The sequence below is a fragment of the Colossoma macropomum genome, unplaced genomic scaffold, assembly GCF_904425465.1.
Source record: "Colossoma macropomum unplaced genomic scaffold, Colossoma_macropomum, whole genome shotgun sequence".
NCBI lineage: Eukaryota > Metazoa > Chordata > Actinopteri > Characiformes > Serrasalmidae > Colossoma > Colossoma macropomum.
This window is the reverse complement of record NW_023495925.1, coordinates 290,146-300,257: the sequence shown is the minus strand read 5'-3', so window position 1 is coordinate 300,257 and position 10,112 is coordinate 290,146.

The window sequence follows — 10,112 nt, the reverse complement described above, 5'->3', positions numbered from 1 at the left end:
TAAGTTTAACTGAGGAGCCATTTTTTACAGTGTATTTTAAATTTAAGAATTCCCCTTTCTTCAAGGCGCGCTTGTAAAATGAAAAATATTCTGCCTAAAGAAACTGTTCAGTTCTGACATTATATTGCTAGTATTTTACTAATAAAATGTTTTACTGTTATAAAATATATTACACTTGAGACATTAATATATTAAATACTTTTTTGTCAGGTATTGGTTTGAATGGTGTATTGCTGAACGTGTTGTTTGTAAGATTATTGTATCATGAAGCTAACAGGTGCATTTGTAGGCTAAATGTTTTGAACTCCACATTTCTCTGTGATGGTTGAATGTGGTGATGCAACGGTGATGCAACTGGCTACTAGTCATCTTGGATTTTTGATAATCCCATATTAATCACCAGCCAGAAGTACCTCCAATTACATAATGAAGCCTTTAGGTAGAACACTCTATAGTTTATTGGTAGTTATTGCTAGGGGTAGGGGTATCCCTAGCACCAGTGAAAATTGTTTAGCACCCCCTGAAAAATGTTAATTAGCCTTTTCATGCAAATTTGCAAGGAAGACTCTCCAGACTGATTAGAATCCATGACACCCGTTTACTCAAACACACAAAAACCAAAATCAGAGCCAGAAACAGTCCAAAAGTCAAAAAAGCAGAAAAGATCACAAAACAGCAGAGGTGGGCATTTTATTAATAAAAATAAATATGAAGAAACAGTATCTGGCTGTGCTACAAAATAAGCTGTTCTGGTGTAATATTGTCAAAAATCCACTAGTGAGGAAATAACTTCTACAGTGATGTTGAAAGTGTTGAATGGGGATCACAGCAGTAATATCAGCTGTGTATAGCAGGGTGGTTTACTGTAACAGCAGTAGTATCAGCTGTGTATAGCAAGGTGGTTTACTGTAACAGCAGTAGTATGAGCTGCTTATAGCAGGGTGGTTTACTGTAACAGTGGTAATATCAGCCGCATGTAGCAGGGTGGTTTACTGTAACAGCAGTAGTATCGGCTGCGTATAGCAGGGTGGTTTACTGTAACAACAGTAATATCAGCTGCGTATAGCAGGGTGGTTTACTGTAACAGCGGTAATATCAGCTGCGTATAGCAGAGTGGTTTACTGTAACAGCAGTAATATCAGCTGCGTATAGCAGGGTGGTTTACTGTAACAGCAGTAGTATCAGCTGCGTATAGCAGGGTGGTTTACTGTAACAGCAGTAGTATCAGCTGTGTATAGCAAGGTGGTTTACTGTAACAGCAGTAATATCAGGTGCATATAGCAGGGCACCTTTGCTTAAGTCTAAAACGGATGTGTTTATTTATTTTTGTTTAGTGTATATAGAAACATAATTTTGAGAATTTGTGATCTCGAAGCTACTTCTATAAAGTTATTTTATGCTTTTCTTATTTCAGACATTTTATTTTATAAGTTATGCACCAACAAATATGAAAAAGATAGAATCAACAATAGTGTAAAGCTACAATAAGATAAAAGGAAACACTGCAGGTTTTTGTACAGTGTAGCTGGGTTTCCTGTCACTGTGGGCTCCATGGCACAGTAGTAAAGTGCAGAGTCTGATACTGCAGCAGAGGAGATTATCAGATTCACACTGGTGGATTCTTCTCTGTGTTTGATCGATATTCCAGTAACAGGAGGTGAACAGTCTGCTATGAGGAACTGTGGAGATGAAGTTGAATTCTGGAGATACCAGTAAAGATATCTAACAGAACCACTGTAATTACAAGAGAGTGTAACACTTTCACCCTCATTGGCGAACACTGCTGCAGTGTAAGGAGTGATTAGATCTGCAGCTCTGTTACCTGAACAGGAAAACATAAATATATAATAAATTAATTAAAAATGAATAAATATGTTTTAATAAATGGATGGATTAATGAACTGATTTATTCATTTATTCATTATTTAACAAATGAAGGAAAGAAACCACAGAGAACATGCAGTGTTTAGAGTGTATTGTCAAGAATGCAAAGTCTTACCTTTAACAGATGACAGAAACATCATTATATAGAACAACATGATCACAGAAACAGGCAGGTTTAAAGGCTGAACTGCAGCTGCTCTTCAGAAGGCTGTATGTTGATCTCTGTTCAGTCTGAGCTGCACAGCACTCAGTTCTAATCTCCTCCTCTTCACATCATTAATGCCAGCTTTCTTCAGAGTAAGAGTGAGTTTAGACTTCTCAACTTCTCAGTGCATCTCAGTTTCCTCAGAGCAAAACTGAATCTGCCAGTTTGTTCTCTAATGGTGAGAGTGGATCTTTCAGCTGTAGATGAGGCATCAAATCAATCTAAAATTATTTATTTATTTATTCATTTACTTATTGTCAGTCTTAGTGCTTTGCATGCTTAATAGACTCGGTACTTACATATAATTCTGTGTCAACTCTATATAGTTAAAGACTGAGTTTATTGGAGAATTTATTATAGATCAAAATGAATGTCTTACGTCCATTTAATTTTTGCAGGACATCCCCAAGTAGGATTTCACTCACAGCCCCTACATATTCAGAAAAAAAAGCTCTGTTGCTGCTTCTCAGTTTCCTCAACCAATTACAGTACAGTGTAAGCTGTCTGAAAATGCAGGCTTGATGTTCCAAATATCAGTTTGCTTCTTATCCTTACTCTAAATGGTAAAACATGAAAGCACATCTAGCAGCTCTCCAACCTCATAAAGCTCAAACTCTGCTAGAGCTTCTTCCGCCTGTTTAAATTGCCCTAAAATTCACGTCAGCTTCCTTTAAGCATTGTACAACCAGCTGGCACACAAAACAGCCTGTTTCAGCATGTAAACAATTTCAGATGAAATCTGCCCTCTTCTGGAAGATTTCCACAATTACATCTATTGTTTCATTATTTTACCTCATAAACAGCACAATACAGTGCTTTAGCACCATAAATCCACTCAATACTAGATTCACTCAATAGTTTATTTATAATTATGAGTTCAAGAAAACTAGTGGAGTTCCTCAAGGAAAACAAAAACATTCTGGAAATGCTGACTATCAGGGCATTACAGCTTTTTTCAGGGACTCTGATCAATTGGCTTAACTTACCAATAAGAACTGATTCTTTCAGGTCCTAAACAGCTCTTCATACAGTAACATAGCCAGATTTATTTCTTTATTTATTTATCTATTTATATATTTATTTTTTAAAAGTTAGGCAAATTATAGAATATTATCTATCATTTAATTTTCAACAAAAACTTAGCTTCCCATCAAATTACCTAATAATTTCAAAAAACATTATGTTTATCATATTAAAAACTATTTAAACAATGACGAAACTTTCAATGTGCAACAGTCAGAGTAAAACTGTAAAGTTGGCTCTTGAAGTCTGATGGTTAGAAGTTTCACTGCATTTTCTATCAAAGATACACTGCATGTGATCAACAGTTTACCAAGCAGGGACACAATCAGGCTTGAGTGAGTTTTATGAGTTTATGAAATCAGAGTAGCTCAAAAGAATCCACAAGTTCCCAGTCCTGATCCTAAAGCCCAGTATTTCCCAGCCCTTTCCTGTATAATCCCAGTGTTTTTTTCCTGCTGTAGCACACCTCAGGAATGGCCTGTTAATGAGCTGGTGAGTTAAATCCGGTGTGTTGAGAACAGAGAAAACACTTAAAAGTGTAGTGCAGGAAGAACAAGGGTTGGGAATCTCTGAGGCAGGCAGATTAGCACGATGCAGAAAAATCTATCAACCAATGAACAAATAAAGGCAGAAATAAGTAACAAAATCCTCAGAACTAAGAAGATGCATTTTGATCACAGCTAAGAATTACATGAAAAATAAGAACAAAACAAAAGACATACAAACACAACAAGCAATAGGTGTGGGGGACAATCCAGATCCAGGAGGGTGGGTTCATAATAAATGTTTCGTACAATGTAGATGTTTTTAAGTTATAACTGATTTAAAAATGCCATGCTCAGTGTGCTTTATGAGTGGAGCTCAGTTTTCTTTTGGAATTGATGAAGAGCTTTAAATATGCATGACAACTGTCACAGTAAGTGTAATAGCAAATTTAACATTAATACAGGATTAAATAAGGCAGGAATGTTTTAAATGTTCTGACTGCCAAAAAGTTTTTGTACAGTGTAGCTGGGTTTCCTGTCACTGTGGGCCTAAGAGCACAGTAGTAGAGTGCAGAGTCTGATACTGCAGCAGAGGAGATCAACAGATCCACACAGTTTTTCTTTTCATTCACATTTGCAGACACTCCAGCAACTGGAGGATCAGCATTTTGTGTAATGTTAGCTTCAGTGACTAAGATCAGGAACTCAGGTCTGGATCTGGAATACTGACGATACCACAGCAGATAATCATTTCCTGTAGATCCAGTGTAATTGCAGGACAGACTAACAGAATCTCCCTGTAGAACACTGACAGTGGAAGAACTTGGTTCTATTCCCTCACCAGATGTGTCACCTGCTGAAGAGAATCATGAGATTGCTGAAACTTTTGTTCACCAAATCAAACCATTCCTCTGCATGTTTAGGTGATGTGAAATAAATTTTCAGTTTTTCAGATCTAATCACTCCTTACACTGCAGCAGTGTTCGCCAATGAGGGTGAAAGTGTTACACTCTCTTGTAATTACAGTGGTTCTGTTAGATATCTTTACTGGTATCTCCAGAATTTCTTTTTTTCTTTTATGTTTGATTCTTACCTGAAATGAGAAAAAGAACCCACCAAATACCAAGACATGCCATGACTGGACAGTCGTCTCTCATAGTTCAGTGTTTGTTATACTGTTTGAAATTGTGCTACACTTCGTTCAGCTTCCTCTAGAACAGCCCAGTGACAGATTAAAACCATCTGTGTGAGTTCTTAAGTGATTTGTAGAAATCTGCCCTCTACTGGAAGATTTCTGCAATTATGCCTCTGTGTATGTTGAGGAAATCCTGCTGAAACGTCACATGATTCAGTGCTGGGTATTTTCCACAGTGAATGATTTTTAATCAAAGCTCTATGAAAATAAACAGCAGTTCGTAAAAGTGCAGACTGTCACATTAGCAGTTATTGTGGCAGTTGCTAAAAGGTTTTTGTAACTTTCAAATGCATTTTTTTAACTCTTGCCTTTAAATAAATCCCAACTCTGCCAACTTCAGTCTTTTTTGCATTGAATGTTTTTAAATTAAAATATTTATTCATAATATCATATTTACAGGGACAACACATCCAATAAACAAGAAAAAAGAACACATCAGAATTTCTCCTCTATGTGTCGTTTAGTTTGTTCGGCACAGTTTAGATTCTATTTCACTATTTAGTTTTTAGTTCTGTTGTGGGTCCAGAACAACTCTAATCTTCTCACTTTTAACTTGGTTTGTAAAAATAAATATTGAAATAGTTTGGATCTAAACCTGCGACTCTTCATGTTTGTCTGCTTGGTTCCTTAGAGGTCCTTTACATTAGTTTTATTAGCCTGATATTAGCTAATAATCATAACTTTTATTGTTGTGATGAGATAATGCTAGCAATCATGTCAGTCTAGAGTTTGCGTTATGTTTGCATTATTTATTATTGATTTAAATTGAGTTCACATTTCACACACATGTTTAATGTAAACAATTGGAACAGCATTCATTTTAATATTTCAATATTTAATTTCATGACACAGGCCAAATTTCAGAGACAACTGTCTCCTGTAGTTTGATTGTAAGGCTTAAGACTGACTCCTGAAAGGTGTCCTTATTGAACCTTTAGCAGTGTTTTTAGAGAGACAAATCCAGGCTAAAAAAATCCTGCAGTGTGTAACAAGTACTTTCATTCCACTACTTAGAAAGAGTGTGATAACAGATAATACATTGTGGGTTGGATGTTACTTTCATCCCCTTGTGTTCAAAGCAAACAGAAGGTGTGTGAATTTTTGTTAGGAGTCTCAGAAACTTTGTATCACTGTATCTGCCAGTCTTGGTTCTCTAAGAGTGAGCTCAATGTATGATCTGGAAGTAGCAGACTCAGTCTTCTCATCTACTGAGAGTTCAATTTGATCAGCACCAAACACACCTGAAAGAAAAAAAGAAACAGGATAGAAATATTGTATAACATTTCCTAATAAAATTTGTTATTTTCAAAATGTTTCAAGCACATCTACACAGTGAGTATCTGATGCTGATCTGTGTGAATCTCTCCGAAGATATGAGAAACTACAACAGGAAACTCCAGCTCTGGGGAGCTGCTCCACTGTGCTTTCTGTCTTTGTAGAAGATCAAAGCAGAAATAAAAGCAGAACCACAAGCAAAAGCAAAAAAGAGAATTTTCTGTGTTGCAGTAGTGGATGGTATATCTGTCAGATTCTTTCTCTTAGTTGTGGTAGATGTGGGTAAAGGCATTATGTTTGGGAAATGGTCATAAATATATTTATGGAAGCATATTAGTATTGTGTATTTGCATGTTTGCATTTAAATTTCCAACTTATATATATATGCAATGTTGACCTAAAAATTAAAATTCAAGACTGCAGTTTCGCCATTTGGTATATTAGAAGTGACATTTCATTTACACAGAAATTTAGATGCTTTATTTAGATGTAGATTTATTTAAATTAAATACATTTCCAGAACTACATATTTATGCTTAATGTTATTATGCAATAATTGTGTCAAAATGATCTTAAAATTTTAATTTACCTTATATGCATTTTCACTCCCTAATAATGCATTTGAGTTTGCACCATCAAAGAGAACACCAAGCTAGAAAGAAATAAACATTTAAATGTATAAAGGAAAACTGTGCCTCTCCTGTTGTTGATGTTTAAATCACACAACATTCTGTGGCAAAATGCCTTTGAAAATGCATTTGACCTGATTTTTTTCATTTTCATAGACTTGAACATGTCAATCATACTATTAGGGCGGGGCCAACAGCACGGTTAGTGGAAAAGCCTTACTGTAAAACCATGGTGACTTTTCCTTAGAAGATGGAGCGAAACAAACAATACAGAGTCCAGAACATATGGCTTAAAACTGACAGTTAAAACAGACTCTTCTTTCTTCTGCATGTGTTGCCACACATACAGATATGAAACAGTACAATAACAGATAACATGTTGTGGTTTGGATGTTACTTTGATCTCTTTGTGTTCAATGCAAACAGAAGGTGTGAGAGTTTTTGTAAAGCGTCTAAGAGACTTTGTATCACTGGGCTCCAATAACTTGAAGAGCACAGTAGTAGAGAGCTGTATCTGCCAGTCTTAGTTCTCCAACAGTGAGCACAGTGGATGATCTTTTTGCAGTAGACTCAAATCTATCATCTGCAGTGTGATCCCCACCACTCCTTGTTCGAGCCGCTCTCAGCAGTAAATACTGTAGAGCTCTGTTAGGATACTGTCTGTACCAGAAGAGATAAACATCTTCAGTACTTGTTTCATAAGAGCATTTAAGTATAACAGATTCTCTCTCTTTTCTATAAACATCAGTCTCATGATCATTTGGTCCAATTTGATCAGCACCAAACACACCTGAAAGAAAAGCAGAACAGAAAGTATAGTTTACATTTTAATAAAGTGATCATTTTCCAAAAAAAAAAGCTTCTTAGTCTGAGTGAATCTTCATAGTGAGTACCTGATGTGATGATGAGAATGATGAGGAGGTTTCTCTTCATTGTGAATAAGATCAGATGGAGTCAGTAGTGTGTTTAAGCCCTCAGTACTCTAATGCTGATGCATTGTTTTGTAGAATACAGCCGCATTTGTAGGCTTATTGTTTAGAACTGCTTGTTTGTGTGTGATGGTTGATTGTGATGATGTAACAGTGGCTCTCAGAACACACACACACACACACACATACATGCACAGAGCTTCTGGATTGTCAGTGTGTGTTGGTGACTTAATTACAGAACGCGTTCTCTCTTTTTTTAAACTCATTATCATTACTGTATGATTCTCTGTGTATGTGAATATGCTCTGTGTTCAAAAGGATCCAGAAATTAGATGAACAGTGTGCATTTTTTTCAGTAATGGTTGTGCCTTACATGATAAATACATTAGTAGAGATGTACGTTGTACACTATATAATCACTGTCTGTGTATGTAATTTATCATGTTGTTATGTTGTCTATTAATAACTTATACAATGCAGTTTGTATATTGTAAGTCTGACATCAAGAGGTAGATGTTCTAATCATCATAAGGAGCAACACAAAAAATGAATAAAATACTGTACATAATTATTTGCTTGAACCAATTTCTTCCTCAATATATGATTACCATTTTTAAATATATTACTCATACTAGAGTCTTAACAATACTTGGTACATTTTAGTGATCTTTCAACTTTATTTTCAGATTCTCTAAAGGTTTACCTTTAAGAGCTGAGAGCAGCAGTACAGTGAAAATGATCATGGTGGTCAGCACTGACTGGGAGAAGAACACACTGAGTTTGAGCTCCTCAGCATGTCAGCATGGCAGTGTGCTGATCATCTCTACTCACACATACAAACTCTCTCTCTCTCTCTCTCTCTCGCTCTCTCTCTCTCTCTCTCTCTCTCTCTTTCTCCATTAACTACATTACTAGTCATGTAATTGTATACTTCATCTTGCAGCCCCCTAAACAATACTACTGTTTATCAAGTTTGTGTTTTGCGGTTCAGTATGAATTTCCATTGTTATGGGTTGCAGCAGTGTTTCTCAGCCCTGGTCCTAGAGGCCCACAGTCCTACATCTTTTAGTGCCTTTCCTGCTTTAACACACCCACACAAACTCAATAACGGGCTGTTAATGAGTTGATTAGTTGGATCAGGTGTGTTGGGAGCAGGGAAAACACTACAGTGCAGGGCAGTGGGACTCCAGGAGACTGGTTTATAGGACACATACAGGTGGAAGATGAGAAACTGATCTGTGACCTCACCACTATCCACTCCACAAAGAAGATGTGCCAGCAAGTTCTGGCATGACCTCACTCCACACTGGCTACTGATCTTATATTTTACTTGATTTTAGATCTTACATTAGATATTTTGCTATCTTACGTAGCTTTTACGACATAACATGAAAAGGACATGCTTTTCAAAGCAAACATCTCATTTAAAAAAATCTCTGTGCTCTCAGTCATAAATATAACTTAAATATTAAGATAAATATTAGTAAAGAGAAAAGCTGAGTAAAGATCATTAAACACAGCATCATGATAGCTGAAGTAATCAGTGTTTAGATTCCTCTTTAAGAAAGCTGATCTTTACCCCAGTCAGACTCTGAGTATCTCTAATTAATTCACTGTGAGCTTTAAGTAGAAAACTGTACAGAGTGGTGATTTGTGAGTAGAAAGCTTTCAGAAGCAGTGTTTGGTAGCCATCTTTAAGTGAACAGATTACCAGAAGTCATTTTTGTAAAAGATTAATACAGAATTAAAGAATGTAAAAGGTAAATTATGATAAGATTGAGAAATAAAATACATGTTAGTAGATATATTAACAGATGCACAAGATAGATATTTAAGGCAAAGCTGCAAATCAAGTCTTCTTAACAATTATTACCTGGTATGTGTGTGTTCTGTGTTGCACATCATCTACACACATCATCTAAACTGCTTATCCTTCTGGGTCACGGTGGGGTGCTGGAGCCTATCCCAGCTGTCATTGGGCAGAAGGCAGGATACACTTGAAGAGTGTTATGTGTTGCACATAATTTATTTATTTAAAATTTTATTTATTTCATTGTTTTATATTTTAGAAATTTGTCCAGGAGATCCCATTTGAAATGAAATCACTCTCTAATTGTGATATCATTGTTTATACATTATTTTTTTTTTACATTACAGATTAACCAATGTGTGACTGCATGGGCTGCAAAAAAAGTAGAACTCTCACCTCATTTAAAAGAAGTAATTTTCATGATACAGAAGAAAGATCCATACATAGTTTTGGTTTTGGTCTTTAATTTTTTAAACATAGCTCTAAAGCAGAAACATGTATCATGTACATTGCTAGGCCAGTTTTAATGTAAATGTTATTTAGTGCCCCCTTCCTGAGTAGATGTACATTATTAGTCCAAATCATCAATAGTTTATTCTCATTCACAATATATTTTAATAGCAGGGCGTGACCTGGGGGAGGCTCTGTGTTTGCTACCAGAGACGGACCAACGTATC